The sequence below is a fragment of the Chiloscyllium plagiosum genome, unplaced genomic scaffold, assembly GCF_037043375.1.
Source record: "Chiloscyllium plagiosum isolate Xiang-an unplaced genomic scaffold, Cpla_swu_hap1 HiC_scaffold_4, whole genome shotgun sequence".
Taxonomy (NCBI): domain Eukaryota; kingdom Metazoa; phylum Chordata; class Chondrichthyes; order Orectolobiformes; family Hemiscylliidae; genus Chiloscyllium; species Chiloscyllium plagiosum.
Genome location: NW_028270142.1, coordinates 16181620 through 16205792, shown reverse-complemented (window position 1 = coordinate 16205792; position 24173 = coordinate 16181620). Strand labels below are relative to the sequence as shown.

At 40.6% G+C, this 24173-nt stretch overlaps 1 protein-coding gene across 4 annotated transcripts in view; it reads right to left on the bottom strand.

Annotated features, from left to right (window-relative positions):
• LOC122549390 (zinc finger homeobox protein 4) overlaps window positions 1–24173 on the bottom strand; it is a 294666-nt gene that overhangs the window by 182371 nt on the left and 88122 nt on the right. The gene's annotated exons all lie outside the window — the stretch shown is intronic.

The window sequence follows — 24173 nt, the reverse complement described above, 5'->3', positions numbered from 1 at the left end:
TACACATGCACAGTATGAACATACAGCTATACATTAGACATGTGCAAAGCAACACTCAGTCGATGTGTATACATTCACACAAACCCAATTTCTACACGCATTCATGTATTTACTTAATATTTAGTTTGTAAAAGATCTAAGCAGTTTCCTGTAGACATGTTGATTTGATTATTATTTTTAAGTCAGCAGGCACTACCATTCAGAATTAGTTTATTGACTGCATAATCTCATTGACCTCCATGTGCTGCAATCTTTATTTGTGTAAATGAAGGATACCACAGGAATCAGACTCTTCAGTTCTTCTCATGAGCTGCAATTGGATATATTTGAAATGTTGATTTTTTTTTCTCAGTGAGCTTGAAACAGATCTGGCTGCAGTAGTATATGTGAGAGGCTAAATAGGGTTACTTTCTCAAATTTAGCATTTGTTCCAATACATTTTTTTTTAAAAAAAGTTTAAGATGAATGGCATATTTACAAGACAACCCACGCAAATCTGAAACTTCCAGCTCCCAGTAAGCGATGTGCCCTTTTGAGGGCTGAGGCCCCTTTTCCGCATTGAAAAATCAAACTGTTTTTAATCACATGCCGTTTGCAAAAAAGAGATGTTCTTTCATTTTCTGATGGTAAATCTTACAAAACAGAATTGATGCACAGTCTTTCTAAATTGGTCTTGATTTGAATCAGCAAAAACAAACGCTAAAATATGCACAATTTTAAGTCAGAAAAGTTGTACTGCAGACCTAGAATGGTCCAACGTATCTCCAAGCATGGAGCATAGACCTCTAGGCCTTGATTTACTTTAGTCATTAGATTCTGCGACACAAGTAAATATTAAGCTGGTAGGTGAAAAATGATACATATTAAAGAACTATATTAAAAAGGTATGTGTAATGTACTTGGATTTAGTGCATTTGACAAACAGCGTAATTTACTTTGCACATGTTGAACTGAATCTAAGTGTACAACATTCAATTAAAAAAGAACAATTTTTGAAAACTCACCTGTAAGCGAATGTCTTTCATCATTAATCCTTCAAACACATAACATTCGACATTGCACAAGGACAAGAATTGGTCACTTGTATAGTGTCATTACATGCATTACTAACTATATATGTATACGTATTGTGGTTCGTACTGGTCTGCTCCAAAAAACTTTAACATGACAATGTCATCCTGCATAGCGTTAATGGACAAGTTGCTATTTATCTTTGCTATCCTTACAAATCACATCCTTCCTTCTATTAAGGATAGAAGGAACTGGCGGATATTGTCCACAATACACAAAAAGTCTTTCTACAGGGGAGATTAAATTAAACTGTTTTTGTTATGCAAATTGTGTAACTGTTTACTTCGATTAGTATGCAAGCAATGTTATTTCAAGGTTTTTACCCCCTCTTTGATAACTAATGGGTCAATTGTTAAGAATTGTTGTGCTTGCATGCAACATAAACAGGGCTGCCATTTTCAGCATTTGATGGACATACCTGGCAGGATTTCTAAAGCATGCTAATTGAAAAAAACACAGACATACGAGAAATAAGAAATGAACCACCCAAGGATGTAGTGTCTGGGATCTTCAGGGTCAAGCTTTGCAAATTATGCCTTACAAAAAAAAGTGTCAAAGAACAGCATGTCACTTAATTTTTGAAAAAGCCCCATTAGCGGAGTGGCCTAATTTGAACAACTTTTTGCACTAAAGATGCTGTACCAAACTTTCTGGTCTGTCATTGTACCATGTCAAATGCTCACAGTTGAGTTATACCCCCAAACAGGGTAAGCATATCAAATGTGCCTTCGCTACTCACAGGCTAATGAACAATGAATAAAAACAAAAGCAACCGCAAGGCTTCTATTATCAAATCTTCCGCAAAGTACAAAAACGCCTTCTCTGGTGTGGAGGAAGTGCCAGTAAGCCTGCAGGTGTGAGCTGGTTAAAGAAAATACTTTGCTAAATAGATTCTTTGACAGTCAGGGATTAGAGTCATAGTACCAGTGGTAACACAGATCTTTTCCTTTAACTTACAAAATTTTCTCACGAGTCTGCAAGAGTTTGTCCCATCAGGGGCTTTGAGGCTATTGAAATGTCTTAAGTTTTAATTAAGTTGGAATTGTCAGAATAAAGCTTTTTTGGCACAGAGTCAGGGTCATTAATTACTGCTATCTTTGTTTCTTTCAGGAAAAAGAGATCCATGGACTAGTTGGGTCAGTTATACAGCATCTCCTTTATATCCTGCAGTCTATATTCAACTCTGAGCACAACTTGATTAAACAGTTTAGCAATTACTTTGATTTGTGATTCTGTCAAGGATCCTGTTTACAGATTATGTGCATAATCTTGGGTTATGTGATGTTTTGGGAAGGTAACAAAATTGAACGCATTTTGTCAGAGAAGAAAAAGCAAACAACTAGGAGGTGAAAAACAGTCAAGACTTTTTTTTATTGTTTTCTTTTTGAAGCTAGCAGAATACTATTGACAGCTTGCATAATTGTATAACCCCATGCTGTATTTCTCTGTTCCCTCCGTGGGCAATTTGGCATAGTAACAATGATTGCAAATGAAGGATCTCAAATTGAATGTTTTAATTTCTGTGGTTACAACGGCACAGTATTTTTTTGCAAATCTTAGAAACTGGTTGCCTACAAGTTATAGGTACCTTAATATTAAATAGTTATTTTTCATCACCTTAGAATAAAACTAGAGTTCCCAAAATATTCCAATTGCAGAAATATTTCTCTTAACAAAAGGTAACAATACCATAACCATGGTAGATTTAGACATAACAATTTCAAGTGTGTAATTTAATATAAAATCCAATGCTGTTCAATATCAGTGGGGGAGTACTTTGGGATCAGTGATCATAATTCCATTAGGTTTCAAATTGTCATGGAAAAGGATAGGCTTGATCTGAAAGTTAAAGTTCTTAATAGGAGTAAGGCCAGTTTTGACGATATCAGGCAACAGCTTTCAAAAGTTGATTGGGGGACACTACTTGCAATTAACGGGATGGTTGGAAAGTGGAAGGCCTTCAAAAATGTGATAACAAGAGTCCAGAGGCAGTATGTTCCTGTTAGTGTGAAGGGCAAGGCTGGTTGGTATAGGGAATGTTGGATGACTAGAGAATTGAGGCTCTGGTCAAGAAAAAGGAACCATATGTCAGGTATAGACATCTAGGATTGAGAGAATCCCCGGAGGAACATAGGGCAGTAAAAGTATCCTCTAGAGGGAAATCCTCAGGAGGGTAAAACGGGGGCATGAGATAGCTTTGGCAAATAGTGTTAAGGAGAATCTAAAGAGATTCAAAAAATGGGTAACTAGAGAGAGAATAGGGTTCCTTAAAGATCAACAAGCAAGTCTATGTGTGGAACCACAGGAGATGGGTGAGATACTAAATGAGTATTTCACATCTGTATTTACTGTGGAGAAGGATATGGAAGCTAGAGAACTTGGTGAAATAAGTAGTGATATGTTAAAGTGTCCATATTACAGAGGCAGAGGTGCTGGAAGGCTTCAGACACATAAAAGGTGGATAAATCCCCAGGACCTGATCAGGTGTATACCATTACTTGGTAGAAAGCTGGGGAAGTGATTGCTGGGCCCCTTGCTAAATACTTGTATGCTGATGACCATGGGTGAGGTGCTGGAGGATGGAAGGTGGCTAAAATGGTGCCATTATTTAAGAAAGATAGTAAGGAAAAGCCAGGGAACTACAGACCAGTGAGCTTAACTTCAGTGGTTGATAAATTGCTGGAGGAAATTCTGAGGGACAGGATTTACATGTATTTGGAAAGGCAAGTACTGATTAAGGGTAGTCAGCATGGCTTTGTGCGTGGGAAATTGCATCTCACAAACTTGACTGAATTGTTTGAAGAAGTGACAAAGAAGATTGATGAAGGGAGAGCAGAAGACATTGCCTTGATGGGCCACAGCAAAGCATCCATCATGGTTCTGCACGGTAGACTGGTTAGCAAAGTTCGCTCACATGGAATACAGGAACAACTAGCCATGTGGATGCAAAACTGGCTCGAGGGTAGGAGATGGAGGATGGTGGAGGGTTGAAGGATTTTTTGGACTGGAGGCCTGTGACCAGCAGTGTGCCACAAGGATCAGTGCTGGGATCACTGCTTTTTGTCATTTATATAAATGATTTGGATGTGAATATCGGAGGAATAGTTAGTAAGTTTGCAGGTGACAACAAAGAAGGTTCTCTCAGAGTACAGTCGGTTCTGTTATAACACATGTTTCTTCAGTGCAAATTTGGTTTAACATGATTGAAGAATTTAGACCGTTACTTGTGGAATGTGAACTTGCAATTCCAGACTCATTAATTTAAATGGCGCAGCTATTGTGTGATTTTTTTATATAACGTGAAAGCGGAACTATTGCATTATATCAGAACCGACTGTACAACAGGACCTTGATTAGATGAGTCAATGGGCTGAGGAGCAGCAGATGCAATTTAATTTAGATATATGTGAGGTGTTACATTTTGGGAAGACAAAGCTGGCTAGGACTTATACACTTCATGGTAGGGCCCTGGGGAGTATTGCCAAACAGAGAGATCTTGGGGAGCAGGTTCAGAGTTCCTTGAAAGTGAAGTCACAGGTAGACAGGATAGTGAAGTAGGTGATTGTTTTGCTTGTTTTTATTGGTCAGTGCATTGAGTATGGGAGTTAGGAGGTCATGTTGTGACTGTATAGGACATTGGTTAGGCCACTTTTGGAATACTGTGCGCAATTCTGGTCTCCATGCTATAGCAAGGATGTTGTGAAACTTGAGAGAGTGCAGAAAATATTTACAAGGATGTTGTCAGGATTGGACAGTTTGAGCTAAAGAGAGATTGAGGGATGATAGATATAGGACAGAAGTCAGAGGTAGTTTCTTTACTCAGAGTAATAGGGGCATGGAACGCACTGCCTGCAACTGTAGTAGACTCGCCAACTTTAAGGGCATTTAAATGGTCATTCGATAGGCATATGGATGAGAATGGAAAAGTGTACATTAGATTAGACTCCTTACAATGTGGAAACAACCCTTTGGTCCAACAAGTTCACACCAACTCTCCGGAGAGTAACCCACCCAGACCCATTTCCCTCTGATCAATACACCTAACACTATGGGCAATTTAGCATAGCCAATTCACCTGATCTGCACATCTTTGGACTGTGGGAGGAACCCAGAGCAAGCCCTCACAGACACAGGGAGAATATGCAAATCCCACATAGACAGTTGCCTGAGGCTGGAATTGAACCCGGGTCCCTGGCACTGTGAGGTAGCAGTGCTAACCACTGAGCCATTGTGCTGCCCCATTAGAGGGGCTTCAGATTGCTGCACCGACCTGTGAAACCATTGAGGGCCGAAGAGCCTGTACTACGCTATAATGTTCAATGATCTATGAATTGGCTGGAGATATTATCCCTGGATTATCGGAGGCTGAGGTTGATAAGATCATGAGGGTGATAAACCTTATAGAGGTTGATAAGATCATGAGGGTGATTAGCCAATGTAATTTTCTCAGGGAATGTGAGTCCAAAACTAGACGACATAGGTTTAAGATGAGAGAGGAAAGATGTAAAAGGGACCAGAGGGGCAACTTTTTTGTGAAGAAGATGGTGCATGTATGGAAAGGGCTGCCAGAGGAAGTGGTGGAGGCTGGTACAATTACAGCATTTAAAAGGCATCTGGATGGATACATGAATAGGAAAGGTTTAGAGGGATATGGGCCAAGTGCTGGCAAATGGGACTAGATTAATTCAAGATATCTGGTCAGCACAGATGAGTTGGACCAAAGGGTCCGTTTCTGTGCTATACAACTCTATGATTCTATCTAGAATTGCAAATTTCAAACAAGTCAAATTGCATTTTTCTGGGTATAACTATATGATAAAAGTGTAAAGAAGATCTTAGAATTCAAGTGGGGAAAAAAAGTAAAGGCTACATGGAGCAAACGATGTGTTATTAAAAATTTTGTCATTCCTTAAATTTCTTAAGGCAGATATTCACTAAAATGTAAACTGTTAATGTACATTTTTTGAGATTATATAATCAAATGCGGTCTATACTTGGTTTTTTTATGTAGCGATCTTTTCAGAGGATTTTAATAACAACTATCCAGAGCTGAATTTCTATATTGTGACCTCTGCCGAATGCTATTTCCTTTTCCTTGTGCAGGCCAGTTGGCGATTTAAGAACCATATAAACAGATTCAGTTGAAAAGCAAATACTACCTAGAAATATGTTATTTCAAAAGGACTCCAAACCAAAAAAGTGACATTTGTATGGCTTATTCTTACACAGCATAATAAGGATTTAAATACAAGGAAGTGAACACAATAATACAACAATGTTATCGCTTTCAGCTGCTGCTCTTGTAAAGCTCTCTGCTTTCTCAGGTGGCTGCATACCAATCTGTAATAATATTCTCTCGCACCCGTCTCTTTGATAGTTAATTGTACTGGATTACTGTTTGGCAAAGAACCAACAGTCTAGCCTGGGGACAGATCATTTTATTTAAACGGTTCATCACAGAGTCATCACTGGCATTGCTGACATAAATCCCTCCTCTGACATCTTCAGGGATATCCAGAAGCCACCAAACATGCTTGATCCCACCTGAAAAATGCTGATGCCGAATACAAAAGATGTCTGACTGTTCTAATGGCAGAGCAGCTAGAGTGACCCAGAGAACACAATGCGAAGCCACTAGCTGGGAGAGTTCAGTCACAAACCCCTAAAATCAAATTTGCTTTGTACTTCACCGCCATCATGTTACACAACAATAATAAAACAAAACATTAATTTGTTACCATACAAAGGATTGATGCCAAGAAACAACATTAATTTAATTCTGTCTTAACCAATTATTAACTGTGTTCTCCAACTGCACTTCAGTCCTTAAGTTTAAAAGTACAAACACTTGATTGATTTATCCAAGCAGTCTGTAGATCGCCAGGTATTGATTGGTCTGATTTTACTTAAGTTTGTACTACAAAACATATAAAACTTTTTCTAAGATTTCAAATAACAGCAAAGAATGGCATAGTTTTGAGCACCCAACAAGTCTTTCTGAGCTAAAGCTTAGCAAGACTTGCTCTTAGAGGGTAAATTTCACATTTGTCTACCTTTATCCTGGGGTTGTTTTCAACATTTACATCAGAAAACTGCCACGCAGAGACATGGAGTGCAGATCTTTTCGCACTGATATTTACAGGAAATCAACTTAAATTGTCTGATTTTTTTTCAAGAAAAGCTTTCAAATCCTCTCATTGAAATGTTTCAAGGAATGCATTCCTTTTCTTTCACAATGTGATCCATCCCATCCTGTTCTCAGATACTGTCTGATGTGGTCTGAGAAAGGAATGGAACAAATCACAATTTACAGAAACAGTTTCCTTCACATGAGGAAAATACTTCATTTCTGTGACAGGCACAATTTAACTCTTCCCTCACTGACATATCTACACCAAACCAATAAATAATTGCATTCTGTCTTATTCAAAATAAATAGAATATTCTGCAGTTCAAAAGTTTAATTTGGTAATTAAACAAGTACAATTTACTGAATAATTGAAGCAGTGGAAGATGTCCTTTGAAATTTAACATTAAAAGATTGTGCTTATTTTTATTCCCACCTCCCCACCCCATTTACTATTGTCTCCATTAACTGACCTGTTTACCATTACCCTTCTAGCACAGAGCCATTCTGGCACTCAGGTCTCCCTGTTCAGTTAGTCAACTCAATCCAGTTTTCATGGAGTTGAAAGCACTGCCTTTCCCTCATTGAGCTGCCATTTGTTCAGCTGCAAAAAGTAATGAACCTCAGTCCAGCGTAGACCACAGGTTAACCTGAAGTGCAAATCTGTTACCTTCAGGTCAAAGAGTCAGACTCTCAATGTTTGATCTACTGGGAATTAAGGACAAACATTATCCAATAAAGCTGTTCTTAAGAGAATATAAAGGGATTATTTCTAAAAGTATCACCCTATTCAAATTATTCACAGTCACACACTTCTGCAACTGAACATTGACTTACGTCTGTCATTTGCTTTGATAATTTCAAGATGGTTGTGAAAATTTTTCAGGGAATCTACCTTTGGAAGAAACAACCTTTATTTCCTTAGGATTGCTACATCAAGTGAATGGAATGTTGCCTGGACTGCATGTTTATCTTTTGGAATAAAACACGGGCAATGATCTTACAGCATGATCCTGCAACATGCTGAGTGAACTAGTCGCCTTACAAAGACAGGGAGAAAGTGAGGACTGCAGATGCTGGAGAGTCAGAGTCGAGAGTGTGCGCCTGGAAAAGCACAACAGGTCAGGCAGCATCCGAGGAGCAGGACAGTCCATGTGTCGGGCATAAGCCTTTCATCAGGAATTGAAGCCCTGTCAAAAGGGCTATTCCCGAAATGTCGACTCTCCTGCTCCTCGAATGCTGGCTGACCTGCTGTTATTTTCCAGCACCACACTCTCAGCCACATAAAGACAGTTAAGTCTTTAGCAAGTCAGCAGAACCTTGGGCTCCATTCACAAAACATTCTTTGTGCAGCTCCCCTTTGAATAAGCAGTAACTCTACACAGTTAATCTCAAACAGGATGCGACGTGCTCTCTAAGAGTTAAGTCTTTTTTTGAAGCACAAAATTATATGTGTTTTGTGACCAGGAACTCTGAATCCTTCACTAATTAATTAATCAGTTCAGCTCTGTGGAATTGAATGTTATTTTCGCTGCCTGAACAAGTGATAATTCACTCAAATGAAGAATGAAAACAATAATCCACTTGAGTGAACTATCACTTAAAGGTTGCCAGCTGCACACAGGGTTCCAGAATGAACTTAAACACCATGCTGTGATCCCATGTGCCCATTAAAATAATTAAAACCACAGAAACAACTTCCACCAAAAGAAAAGGGTCTGACAGTGAATTACCAGTGAGCTCCAGCTCAGGACAAAGGGTTTAAGAACTAACATGCACTGACAGTGCTTGGGAGTTATGGCCCTTTCACATTTGTCTTGATCACTGGGAGGATCCTTTACGGTCAGTGTTTTAGGAGGTTTGTGAAACAGCTTTCAATTCACAAGGGCAGTAGGGTTGGTATCTATAGATTCAGAAAGCAGCAAGGATTCCACAAAGTTTGACAAGATGTGTGCAAACCCATAAAAACAGAACAAAGATAAAGTCATTAGACTTCAAGAAGCCTTAGCACCATCTCTCTCATCCCAATAGCTGTCATGATAATGAGAAATCTACATATCATGCCAAATTAGACACATTTTATAAAACTACTTATGAGACAGCACAAATTGTTTAATCATCATTAACTCTAATCCCTTGTTTAATGACTAATTTACTAACAAATACTGTGGAACTGACGAGAGTGCACTCACTTGAACACACCCCCTTTTTCAAGTACGTATCTTTCATTAGTGCATGGAGGTTTGGCCACAACATGAACATTCCACTTTGTACTTTGGAAATACCAGTCTGCTTCAAAACTGCAGCTTGTGCATTTGAGTCAAACAATGCTAGTTAAAAAAAAGTGACAAAGTCTGGGAAGTCAGCTCTCTAGGGTCGAATGCAAGTAACAGGAGCATTCCTTGGATTTATTCCGTGATCATATTTTCTAAATCTTTTTTCTGGGATTCAGGCATGCTTCAATTCTATGCCCAAATATACTTAAATCAAAACATTGTAAATTGTAATTTGTTCTCAACTTTATACATTGCTGTTCACAGAAAAATCTAATTGTTAGTAATTTTGTTCCAGCCCATTACATATTATAGAATCTTAGTACAGTTCAATGTGCAGTGAGTGGTGATTAATTATTTAACTATGTGGACATTACATCAAAGTCCAGTCATGTTTTCACAAATATACACTTTGCAAAAGATTCACGAGCCAGCAATTAGGGAAGGAACTGTTTGGCTTCACTCTCCTTAAACTGCACACAGTTCACTCTTCTCCAAGATGAAAGTTTAGGCCCGTTTAAAAAAAAACTCAAATGATTGGAAATACTCAACAGGCCTGGAAGCAATCCTAGAATTAGTGACTGAGTTAATGCTTCAGGTCTGTGACACTTCATCAGAACAGATACTGGTATTCAATAATTCCAAACCTCAGGATTTGTGATGGCCTAGTGGTATTATGGCTGGACTGTTAATCCAGGGACCTTGGTAGTGTCCTGAGGACTTGAGTCCAAATTCTGCCAAAGCATATGGAACTTTAATTCAACAAAAATCTGGAATTGAGTCGAATGGTGACCATGAAACCATTGTCAATTGTTGGAAAATCCCATCTGTTTCATTATTGTCCTTAAGGGATGGAAACTGCCATCCTTAGCTGATCTAGCCTTCTTGTGACTCCTGAGCCACAGAAAGATAAGACCATAAGACCACAAGACATAGGAGCGGAAGTAAGGCCATTCGGCCCATCGAGTCCACTCCGCCATTCAATCATGGCTGATGGGCATTTCAACTCCACTTACCCGCATTCTCCCCGTAGCCCTTAATTCCTTGTGACATCAAGAATTTATCAATTTCTGCCTTGAAGACATTTAGCGTCCCAGCCTCCACTGCACTCTGTGGCAATGAATTCCACAGGCCCACCACTCTCTGGCTGAAGAAACGTCTCCGCATTTCTGTTCTGAATTTACTCCCTCTAATTCTAAGGCTGTGTCCACGGGTCCTAGTCTCCTCGCCTAACGGAAACAATTTCCTAGCGTCCACCCTCTCCAAGCCATGTATTATCTTGTAAGTTTCTATTAGATCTCCCCTTAATCTTTAAACTCCAATGAATACAATCCCAGGATCCTCAGCCGTTCCTCATATGTTAGACCTACCATTCCAGGGATCATCCGTGTGAATCTCCGCTGGACACGCTCCAGTGCCAGTATGTCCTTCCTGAGGTGTGGGGACCAAAACTGGACACAGTATTCCAAATGGGGCCTAACCAGAGCTTTATAAAGTCTCAGTAGCACAACAGTGCTTTTATAAGATGGCTGACTCTTAACTGCCTTCTGGACAATTAGGGATGGGCAATAAATACTAGCCTAGCCAGAGGCACCTTCATCCCGTGAATGAATAAAAACCCTTTATGATCCTCAGGATACCTGTGATCTTGCCAGAGGCTTGTGTTATAGAGTGCACTGGCAACGAGTACTGAAAGGCTGCTGTGGGGACATAAAGTGCAGAGGGGCAAGCATCCAGCTCATGGATTGAATCAGACTGCATCTAAGCAGTGCTCACTTGCTCTCTTAGAATCTACCTGCAAGCATACAGGACCCATGCTTTGCTGTGCAATGTCTAAAGGCCTAAATGCTCTTGGCAAAGTTGTATTGAAGTATTCTTTTACATAGTGTCAGTCAGGCTGTTGGTTCTGCCAGTCAGTAGAGATCTGTTCATGTGCTTGGGGGTTGGTATCTTGACGTAGAGCACAGAGATTCCAGTCTAACACCTACTGCATGTGCCAACATCCTGCATGCTCCCTGACATCACTCACTGCTTTGAGATACCAACAGCAAATGGAAAATGGCTGAGACATTGCCCAACGTGGGCACAGTCAGGGTCAGTGATTGGCAAAAGCACAGGACCCACACCTGCTAGAAGTTGGGATACTGAAAGGGACAAATACATGAAGCAAGGGTTCGTAAACTATGGCCAAATTTAATTTACAATCATTTCATCATCCATTTGCAATGCAAAGCGATTAGCGTTCAAATGCTGGTCAAAGGTAGCTTGCAGCATGCAGGTGGTGCAAATCTCACAATGATATCTCAACGATGAAACAGTTAGCTACAATGACGAAAAAGGAGTCCAATGCTGGCCAAAGGTGATCTGTCTCTTGTGAAACTCCAAAAGGTGCTGAGGGCGGAGGTGAATATCATGTAAGTGCGACGATGAACTCAACTGAATACAATGAAAAGTTGAAGGGTTGATTTGAGTTTGGGGTGGGGAGGGGGTCAGGGTAAAGCAGGCGCTCTTCACTGACGTAATCTGTTGGTCACTCAGCCAATGTGACACCTTCACCAAGGTGGAGCAGACAGTAGAGCTCCTGAAGGTGCGATTCCTCTGCTTGGACTGGTCTGTGGTGGCTTCCACTTTAGTTCAAATGAAGTGTGCCTCGTCATCTTGATGTTCTGTGCCTTCCACAATTGGTGCAGGCAACTAGGAGTGGGGGGAAGGGGCTACATGCTGAGGATTTGGGGAAATGGGAGCAGTTATCTGAGGAGGAGGAGGAGGACAACAAAGGCATTGAGGAGAACAAGGATGTTGGAGAAGATGAACCTCCTTTTGCATGACAGAGCTTGGTTGCATCAAGTGTTACAGACCAGGCGGGACCTGATTGAGACCTGGTTCCAGTAAATAAGAGCTAGGTGGAACAAGCAACTGTGGAATGTAAAATGGTCATTGGCTATGATGAGTCTGCATTGTAGAAGTGAACTTCAACTCTAATTATTTTGTTTCTGTTCCCTTTTGTTGACTGCAAATACAAGCTCATTGTTTAAATTATCCAATTGCTTGCCACTATCTGATGCTCCCCTCATGATCAATGACAAGCTCCTGGTAGTGGTGAGAGCGTGGCTGTAATTAGAAAGAGTGTTTGGATATGAGCTAGGGAAAGGTCAATTGTGTGGCCCTGTGATTAAACAGCAAATGGAATGAGAGAATGGAATACGATGTGCGAGGGAGTGTCAGCCATGCCAGCCGTATGCTATGATCGACTTCGCTTTGATATTGCTGTGGCGTTACATTGCTGGTGGGGCAACACCAAACTGTAACATTGTTGGGATGTACAGAGCCTTCTAAAGATGGCATGGATGCCAGTGATGCTTGGCTTTTGGCAGATATCCGTGGAGCAGCAAGCTCTTCCTGCAACAACAGGAGGTAACAAGTGGCTAGAGTTGGACATGATAGAAATGGGGTAGGTAGTTAATGAGGTGGGTTCGGTAAGATATAGCGAGAAATTCTACTATGCCTTACAGTCAAAAACCCTCCAAAAAAACTGGACGCAACAGACACTTTGGCTATAAAAAGGAGTTGTTCCATAAAATTTTGAGAGATAAAAGATAGTAAAAATGTTACAGCATAAATAATCTAGGAACTTATTTTATGCTAAATAATAATAACAGGACAAAAGACGCTTGTAAATCGCAATTTTCGGACCAATATCAGGAACAATTATTCACATACAGAATGAATCACCAAATAGAATTGTGGAGGCAAGTCCTTGGAATCACTTAAGAACCAATTGGCTGTTCCATTTGAGAAAAAAACATGTTTATGCAATGGCTAGGCTGCTATTTATTGAACATCCCCAATTGCCATTTGTGAAGGTGGTGGTAAGCTGTTTCTGACATCATTGTTCTCTTAGATGGGTGGGTACAACCGCGGTGCTCTTAGGAAGGCAATTCCTGCATTTTGAAAGGAAAGTCAGCCTGTTCCAAGTGAGAATGGTGCTTGGTTTGAATGAGGACTTGTAGGTGGTGCTGTCACCAAGAGTCTGCTGCCCCTGTCCTTCCAGGTATGTACAGGTCATGGGTTTAGAGAATACTATCAAAGGAGCCTTGGTAAGTTGCTAAAGTGCATCTTGTAGACATTAAACACCCATGTCAGTGGTAGAGAAAGTGAATATTGAAGGTGGTGGATGGTCTGCCAATCAAATGGATTGCTTTATCCTGCATGGTGTCAAATTTCTTGTGCGTTGTTAGAATTACACACATCCAGGCAAGTGGAGAGTATTCTATCATATGTCTGACTTGTGGACAGGCACTGGGAAGACAGGGAGCATAGTGGAAGAAATTAACTTACAATCATAAAATGTAGGAGCAGAAATAGCATTTAGCCCATAAAGTCTGCTCTCCCATTCAATGGAATGATGGGTGATCTGGTAATCCTCAATGCCACTTTGTTGCTTTTGCCCTTTAACCCTCAATTCCCCAAGTGATTAGAAACTGCCCGTTTCAGCTTTGAATTCACAGTAACCCAGCTTCAACATCTGTCTGCAGTGAAGAATTCCACAGTTTCACAACTCTCAGAAGAAATTCCTTCTCATCTGTCTTCAATGCATGACCCTTTACTTTGATATTATGCCGTCTGGTCCTGGACTCTCCAACAAGGGAAAATAATTTTTCTGCATCTACATTGTCAAGTCCTCTGCTAGATGTTTCAATAAAATTGCCTCTCAATCTTCTGAGCCCAAATAAGCACAAGTCATGTCCACTCAACTCTCCTCCTAAATTAATCCCTCCATGCCTGTGATCAGCCAAGTGAGTCATCCCTAGACTACCTCCAATGCCAGTATCTCTTTTAGTTAAGTAGACCAAAACTTTTCACAGTGTGATTCCATGTGTAATCTGATTAGTGTCTTGTAGAGTTTTAGCAAGACCTCCCTAATTTTCTACTCCATTCCATTTGAAATAAAGGGCAGTCCACTTGCTTTTCCTATCAACAAGTGAACTTGGATACTAGCTATTTTGCAATTCATGCACGAAGACTGAAATTCCTCTATTTTGTAGTTTTCTGCAATCTCTCTCCATTTAACTAACTTTGAGGTTGTTTATTCTTCCTGTCTAAGTGCACAATCTCATTATATTCCTTCTGCCAAGTTTTTTTCACTCCCTTAACTTCTCCAAACCCCTCTGTAGATTCAGTGTGTCACCCTTACTACTGGCCTCCCCACTTATTTTTGCATCATCTTCAAACTTGGTGATTGGGCATTCACCCCCAGCACTGATCTCTGTGGCACTCCCGCGAGTTACAGATTGCCATCCTGAAAATGCCCCTTTTATCCCAACTCTGTCTTACATTAATTAGCCAGTCCTCTGTTCATGCTCATACACCACCCCAACATCATAGGCTCTTGAGTAGTCTTATGCATGGTTCCTCATCAAGTGCCTTTTGGAATTTATTACATTCATTACTTTCCCTTTATCTATCTGGAAGAAGTCTAATAAATCATTCAGGCATGATTTCCCTTTTATGAAGCCATGCTGACGCTGCCTGATTATATTATGTATTTCTAAATGCTCTACTATTAATTCCTTTATAATAGACTCAAACATTTCCCAATGATAGATGCTAAGTTAATTGATGCACAGTTACCTATTTTGTCTCCCTTCATTTTGAACAAGGGGGTAACATTAGAAAATGCCTTTCATCCATGACTTTTACAGAATCAAAGGATTATAGAATCAGAGTTGTACAGCATGGAAACAGATCCTTTGGTCCAACTCATCCATGACGACCAGATATCCTAAATTAATCTAGTCCCATTTGCCAGCATTTGGCCCATAGCCCTCTAAACCCTTCCTATTCACGCACCCATCCAAATTCCTTTTATCATAAGATGACTACCAGTGCATCAGCTGTCAGAATAGCTACTTCTTTAATATCCGAAAACAAAATCCATCACGTCTATATTTATGAATAGGTGAAATAAGATAGATCAAAAGGCCTGTCTTCATCGGTTATCACATGAATATTCATTTTAATCAAAAACAGGATAGCGCTTATGATAGGAATTAATTGTCACCAAATATATTAAGGAGGGAAAAAGCTGACACCAGAAAATGCTAATGATATCAACAACCGAATGTGCCCTATCGCTGGGTAAGAAGCCATACATACAAAAGTATAAGAAAAATATACAAGTATTTCTGTAAAGTAACAGCAGTTGATATAATGTAGACATGTAGGAACAAATAGCAGGATTAGGCAAATTAAATGACTCAATACAACAGGAAACAGAACATAACATGTAAAAGACTTGATACGGGTCAAATCACTGTTTTGCATATCTAGTTTATTTATGCTTATCGATAAAACTGTCACGAACAGAAAAGCAATATGGATTTGGTTTATCTGACTGTAATGTTTATCCTTTTAACTCTATGTCTTATTTTCTAACTTTTACTATGAATCACTGTACGGTAATATAATTTTTCTCTTCTTTATTTCTCTATTTTGTATCTAAGATTTGCACCAAGCACTTTGTACCTAAGATGGTGCCATGAAAGGCGACAATGTAAACTTTTCATTGTACTTCTGTATGGAAATGTGTTGCTGGAGAAGCGCAGCAGGTCAGGCAGCATCTAGGGAACAGGAGAATCGACGTTTCGGGCATTAGCCCTTCTTCAGGAATCAGGAGAAGGGCTAATGCCCGAAACGTCGATTCTCCTGTTCCCTAGATGCTGCCTGACCTGCTGCGCTTCTCCAGCAACACATTTCCATCTCTGATCTCCAGCATCTGCAGATCTCATTTTCTCTTCATTGTACTTCTGTACTTGAGTACACAAGACAATTAAAAAGTAATTCTAAATTCTAATTCTGGTTTAATTAAAAAAAGTGAAGGATTACATCTGAACTATTAAAATCAGTAGTCTTCTATTTACAATTGCTGACAACTTTTAAAAAAAATCATTAATGGAGTGTGTGTATCAGTTTTTTGCCTGCATTTATTGCATCCCTCTAATTAGCTTTGAAAAGAAGCTGGTGAACAACCCTGAAACTCTGCAGTCCACATGGTGTAGGTGCATTTTTGGATGGCAATTATTTGCTGTATGTCACCAGAATATAAGCTTTCTAAATTAAACAGGTTTAAAGTAGCTTTACACCAAATAGCCAGTTTCCTGCTCAGGGTAAATTTGATGGGAAGCTTGATAGCTCAGTGATTTCTGCTGGATGGTCCAGTTTCCTCCCATAGTCCAAAGATGTGCAGACTAGTAGATTAGCCATGCTAAACGCGGGTTAACAGGGTAGGGTTGGGGGCTGGGTCCAGGAGTGATGATTTTCAGACCATCACTCTAGACGCAATGGGCCAAATGGCCTCTTTCTACATTATAGGGATTCAATGCTTCTATGATTAATCCATTGGCTCTGAAAGTGAAATTGGAGAATTTATAAAGACTCTACAGAGAATGGGTATTTGCAAACCACATGGATTATAAATTCCATGATTTCTGCATTAACTGATTTTGTGCAAGCAAGTAACAGTGCTATAAAAAATCGTATTGTAGGAGAACAAATAGTGAGGAATATGAAATAACAGAATGAGCTGCCAGTAATGAACAAAGGCCCAGGAGGAGCCACAGGTTCAACACCTGAATGCCTATACAATGCTTTAGGGAAATGTCTGCTTTCAAACAGGTTCTAATGCAGGTCATTCAAATGTGTGGAGTCTAAAACTCATACAGGGCAACCCCCCATATCCGAAGAATCGCGTTCTGTGGTTTCAGTTACCCGCGGGTTAGCGTAGCACGAACACATTACAGGGAACATTCAAGAACCAGGGACCAGGAAGCTGCTGGGAAGGTAAATTTCCCATTTAAATGAATGTGTTCACTCCTATCTGCGGTTTTCAGCTTGCATGGTAGGTCTTGGAATGTATCCTCCGTGTACAGGGGGGTACTACTGTACTTCCATGTTTTTTCATAGTTATGTTCAGCTCAGCTTTCATTTTAAATGCACACACTGGAGACTATTATTGTGACCTCAGTTACACAGAATCGACACAGTAGGAGCATCTCTCTCAAATGCTTCGACTGTTGCTATGGAAAGCTTAAGTCAAGAACGCAACACTGACCACTTTCAATTCCCTTCATAAATACTTTTCTGTGCATTGTTCACCTCCTATTCCCTTGATTCATTCAGCAAATTTCTTTCTACTAGTCACTTCAATCACTCTTGTAGTGACCTTTGAAAAATCTTCCTGTATGTTAACCTCACTGATACCAACGGAAACTGCTCAGCTTTTAGTTTGTGTTTAGCAACAAAGCATTGCATATTCGCATATCAAGAGCTGAATAAATATTAAACATTTTATTACTTTCTGCTAATTCTTCTCAATATGTTTATGAATATACTGGTCAGCACTAATTGTAAATGTATTGCCCACTGATACTTTTGCCTAACATTGTGTTATATTCCCACTCGAATTAATGATTGGAGCAACATCACAACAGTGCCCAGGCCAGTAGGGAGATTTAAATGCATTCTGCTCAAAGTTTTAAATGTTAGGAAACTGGACGTTCTGCATCTCCTCTGTTGACTTCAAAAACAAGTTCCCAGAGAGGAGTGGAGTCAAAGCACATGAGCAAACTTCTCTATAAGTGGAAACCAGATTGCCTGGCAGTCTGAGGATACATTGTAATAATACAATACAGTACAACATAGCACAGGAACAGGTCCTTCCAAATACCATGCCTTTGTTGATTCTTCATCCTTATCTAGTCCCGCTACTTACTGTCCATGCGCAGTATCTATCCAGTGTCAGGCAGCATCCAAAGAGCAGGAAAATTGATGTTTCGAGCATCAGGAAACTCATGCTCAAAATGCTGATTCTCCTGCTCCTCGGATGCTGCCTGACCTGCTGTGTTTTTCCAGCAACAGACTCCACAACTCAGATCTCCAGCATCTGAAGTGCTCACTATCTCCCCGCAGTCGATATCCACCAGTTCACCTTCCATTCAGATATGTTCTTAAACGTTGTTAACGAGCTTGCTTCCACCACTTCCACTGGCAAGGGCGTTCCAGACACCCACCACCCTCAGTGTGAAAAATCTTCCCCACACTTCTCCCCTAAACTTTCCTCCTCTCACCTTGAACCTGTGCCCTCTTGTAGATGACACGACCACCCCATGAAAAGGCCTTTAACTCTTCAGCCGATTTACGCCTCACTTAATTTTATAGACCTTTGTCAGCTAATGGGAATCTGTCAACCCACACATCACAGCAGGTAGCAGTTGCAAAAGTACGGTTTTCCCTTGGATGTTTGGGCCAGAGGTGCAGCCAAAGGTGTAGGAATGTTGGAGAGAGTGGTGAGCCAGGTTGTGGAACATTGCTGCTCCACTGCAAGGTTTTGTTGGGAGTGGAGTTGGGTTTAGGGGTGTGGGGCTTGGGGGCTGAGCCAATTTGACTCACAGCACGGCCTCTTAAAGTCAGCAGCCAATTGGAGGTTTTAGCCCCTCATTATCATCTCAAGCTGTAGCAGGATGAGCAGCTGAAGGCCGCCTCCTGGTGGCATACCTCGTTGGTACCTGATCTGACTACAGGATCGCGCTGAATGGCGGAGCAGACTCGATGGTTGAATGGCCTACTTCTGCCCTCACATCTTATGATCTTACTTTTCCAAGTGACATACCACTGTCTTCAACAAAACATGACTGGTTGGATATCTCCCAAGTAGTGTGACAACAGAATCTTCAAACAGGAATCCTTAAATAAAAATATAGCACCAAGTGGAGAAATTTATACAATTGTTTATTTGGTTACATTGTTCTTTTTTTCCTGATTATTTAGGTTGTCAGGTGTATAATAATAAAGATGCCCATTTGGATACCTTTTAGGGGATGATAAAATTATGAAAGGCATAGGTAAAGTTAATGTCCAAAGTCGTTTGGATTCCCCAGGATAGGGGAATCCAAAACTAGATGGGACAGGTTTAAGGCGAGTGGGGAAAGATTTAAAAGAGACCAAAGGGGCAACTTTTTCATGCAGAGGGTAGTGCATATATGGAATGAACTGTCAGAGAAAGTGATAGATGCAGGTCCACATACAACATTTAAAAGATATTTGGATAGGAAAGGTTGAGAGGGACATGGGCCAAGTGCTGGCAAAGCTCAGTTTAGGAAACTTGGTCAGCATGGATGAGATGGGCCGAAGTGTCTGTTTCCGTGCTGTATGACTCTATGACTCTATATGAGGGCTTTCAGAAGTAATCATGGGTATACATTTCAATTGGCAGGACGTGAATTCTGCCATCTCTTGGGATTTTGTTCTTTTATTATGCACGATATTCATAAATGACACAGAGTAACAAGACATCTGTATCATTTTGTCACAAAAGATACAAGTTAGGATGGCACAGAGGCAGATCTGAAGGTAGTCATGGGGGTGTTCAAGTGATGAGGTAGCTGGTAGAAAGGCCTATTTTGGTTATCTTGGACTGCATTCAGCCACAGAAGGCTTCAGATCCTCAAGCACTCATCCCTTAAGTCCCCTCACTCCAAACTCTCCAACAGCCCTTATAAACTCAAGACCAATACATACCGAAGACCTCAGGAGTCACATGCAGATGGAATTAACGTGCCAATGCAGATTTCACTGTACATATTTGATCGAAAAAAACAGATTCCTACTTATGAAAGTCTATTCAAAGCTTTCTTTAAAACCTCAAGAAAACCCCACAATGATTAGTTATCCTTTAGTAGCCTCTTTAAACTGTCAATCAAAACACGAACTCAACCTCCCTGCTGAGACAAATCTATCTTTCATAAATAAGCCAAGCATTCATAACAAGTGTTTAGGGAAGTGTTAACGACAGCTAGAACAAAGTTATTAAAGTGCTAGGTATTTAAATAGCTTTAATCAGGACAGATGTCCAGGCCTTATCCACTCTTCAAAAGTCTTTACACTTAATAAATTCAACATATCCACACTGTGGGTTAAGACTAGATTAGATTCCCTACAGTATGGAAACAGGCCCTTCGGCCTGCAAGTCCACACCAACCTTCCAATGAGTAAACTACCCAGACCCATTTCCCTCTGACTAAGTACCTAGCATTGGTCAAAACGAGGCCTGTTCAAACAGATCTACTTAGTTCAGGTTTCTCACATGAGGGAATCACATTACATCCCCCTCCCCCAATCAGTGAATCATGGGAACTGTTGGAAATGGGCTAAGGGGATGGCGGGGGTGGGGGGACGGTGTCGGGGAGCGCCATCATTTCTCCAAATTTCAAACTCTGAAATTTGGAAGTAAGTGTCTTCAGCAGTGATGCTGCCATTTTGAAGGAGGAGACCATCCACTCACAGCCTGAGGCCTCAGTCCTTGTCAAGCAGGCAGTGGGGAGTGGTGGTGGTGGTGGGGGGGGGGGGGGAGGGAGGATGGTGTTCAAAGCCTGCCTGGAACATTTGTTTCCTACTGTGCCCCTGAGAAGCTGCCTTTAGACAACCGATGTTTGAGCTGGGAATGTGGCAGGAGTTGACTGGAAAATTCCCACTGGCCTCTGACTATAAACTCCAGTGGCCTTTAACCACTGGTTATCAGTAAGTAGCTAAATTGTCTCTGATCCCACCTCTGGGAAAATAATCGAAAGGATAATGTTGCAAATCAACGCACCAGCAGACAGCATGAACTACTCCATCAAACCAACTGGACAAATCACTCCCATCAGGATCCTTGGCTAACATACCCTCAAGTATAGAAGATTAAGGGTTGTGAGGTGTTAAAAATTATTAAAAGAATGTAAATAGGTAGATAGAGGAAAACTAATGCTCCTGGTGGGGAATGCAGAACACAAGGACAAATCTGAAAGTGAAATGTGGGTCATTGAGGAGTGATGCTCGCAAGTACTACACCACGGACACACACACAACACAAAGACACACACACACACACACACTCAGACACACACTACTGGAAATCTGGAACACTCTCCCTTGTATTTTATCCAAGTCAATTGAAAAGTCCGGAACTAAGACCAACAGTTTCAGGTAAACTGCAGATCTGTCAGAATCTATTGAAGGCAGAACAGATGTGAGAGGCCAAATATAGTATTAATTTTTAATATCTTAATTGCTTTAAAATACACTATGACAGAATATGTATTTTAGTAAGCAGCACAGATAACAAACGTGCCAATTAAAAAGCCCTGTTTTTTGGTTCTTGACCCATACTGGATAAAATTAACATGTAACGTGGTAAACCTCAACGCTATCTATACAAAGCCGTACAGCATACCAAGGTAAATGTACAGAAAATAGAAAAAAAATGATATAAATGAGTATGAACTTAATCTATTTTTTAACAAATAAATACAATTATGAATGATTTATTTTACAATGTTAAGTGAAACTGCATTTTTGTCCCTTTTACAGCAGTCAATGAAAACTATAAATTCCTTAAAATGGTTTAGAATGTTGGATAATCTGATCCATAATATGCCATTGATTCAATCTCAAATGCGGAGAGATCGCAGCACTGTTAATTGAAGTTTATTTAACCCACAGGAAATAAAAGCAACATCCTGCTCAAGCACACATGATGATCAAGATATTCGACATCTCTGACATTAACTCATTGGCTACAACAGACATTAATCAGAGTCATCTGTTAGGTCAAGTATAGAACACTTGACTCTCAGGCAGAGATCACAGGTTGAAGATCCAGGGTTACTAATCACTTGAATTTGATTTCACCGGTTGAGTGAAACCAGTCAGCTTAAAACTGTACCCCTTAAACCTTCTATTGTGCACAACTGGCATTATTCCACCACAGAATGTAGGAAGAGTAACCTAGGTTGTTTCAAACCCAGCTTCTAGCTTCCCACGGCCAATTACACCACCTCAGAAAATGACCGAAGTATGATGCCAGGCTGCTTTTATGGCTCGCGACCTGAGAGGAAAACCAGGAGGTACAAGGGAACACAGTTGCATTGCTTTGCTGCTATGGACGATCTAATAGATAAGGCTAATCTATTGCAGCAATGCTAAAAGGCTGGAATATGATGTAACTACGAGGAAATTGTTTGGACATCGAACAAGCAGGTCTGTGAAATGTGATCACCTTAACTTTAATTCTCCCTCCTTCATGTAATGCTTTCAGAGATGATTGAAAATATTCTAAAGCCTCAAGTGCATATTAAACTATAAAAATGTACACAAAAATCACTTTCGACAATAATACATTTTTCATCAGGACCTAAATATTTGGATTATTAGCATATGAAGGGGAAGCAGTGGCCTAGTGGTATTATCTCTGGATTGTTAATCTGGAGACCTGGGTTCAAATCCTGCCATGGCAGATGGTGGAACTGGAACATAATAAATCTCTGGATACAAGAGCCATCGTCTAATGATAACCATGAATCCATTCGCAATTGCTGGAAAAAACCCATCTCGTTCACTATTGTCCTTTAGCGAAGGGAACTGCTAGCCTTATTTGGTCTGGCCTATGTGTGACTCCAGATCTATTGCAATGTGGTTGACTCTTAACTACCTTCAATTAGAGATGGGCAATAAATGCTGGGCCTACCAGTAATGCCCGCATCCTGTGACTGAACAACAAAAAGGAAATCTGTTTTCCTTTGCTTGATGTACGGAGTTTTTAATTCTTTAACAGACAAATTGTTTTGGGGAGATAGTCGTGTTGTGATAAATGCTACTGGACTAATAATTCAGAGACCCAGGCCAATTCATGGCATGCACTTGAACGACTGTGAATTGCCAGTCACTCCCAAGTAGGCTGGACCAGCCTCTTGGCTGATATGGTGACTGACTGCAGTTCCCCTTGACTGTGAGGAGTTTGCACATTCTCCCCATTTCTGCATTTACTCTGGGGGCTCCGGTTTCCTCCCACTTTCTAAAGTTATGCAGGTTAGGTGGATTGGCCATGCTAAATTGTCCTGTAGTGTCTAGGAATGTGTAAGTTAGGTAATTTAGCCATGCAAATGTGGAGGGGGGACATGGGGAGATAAAGGGGACAGGTTGGGGGCTGGGTCTGGACAGAATATTTTTTGGAAAGTCAGTGTAGACTCGATGGGCCGAAAGCCTCTCTCTATGATTCTACACAAGGTCTGGTGAGCCTTACTTTTCTGACCAGTAGTTCTTAATTAAAAAGCCCATATTCTGGATTGAGACACACTCACCCCGATTGGGAAAGTTAGTGTTCCAACTGAGAAGTAAGGTTCACCAGACCTTGTGTAGAATCATAGAAAGAGGCTTTCGGCCCATCGAGTCTACACTGACTTTCCAAAAAATATTCTGTCCAGACCCAGCCCCCAACCTGTCCCCTTTATCTCCCCATGTCCCCCCTTCACATTTGCATGGCTAAATTACCTAACTTACACATTCCTAGACACTACAGGACAATTTAGCATGGCCAATCTACCTAATCTGCATACCTTTGGAATGTGGGAGGAAACTGGAGCCCCCGGAGTAAATGCAGAAATGGAGAGAAAGTGCAAACACCTCACAGTTAGTCACCCAAGGCTGGAATCAAACCCAGTTCCCTGGTGCTGTGAGACAGCAGTGCTAACCACTAAACCACTTTGTTGCCCATGAAATTGCTTCCCAACAATACACTCTTTCCCCAAAACCACCTGCAGAGGAGGGGGTTAACAAAATCCATATCCAGTATTGTATTAAAATTTATGACAGTCATAGATGATTCACCT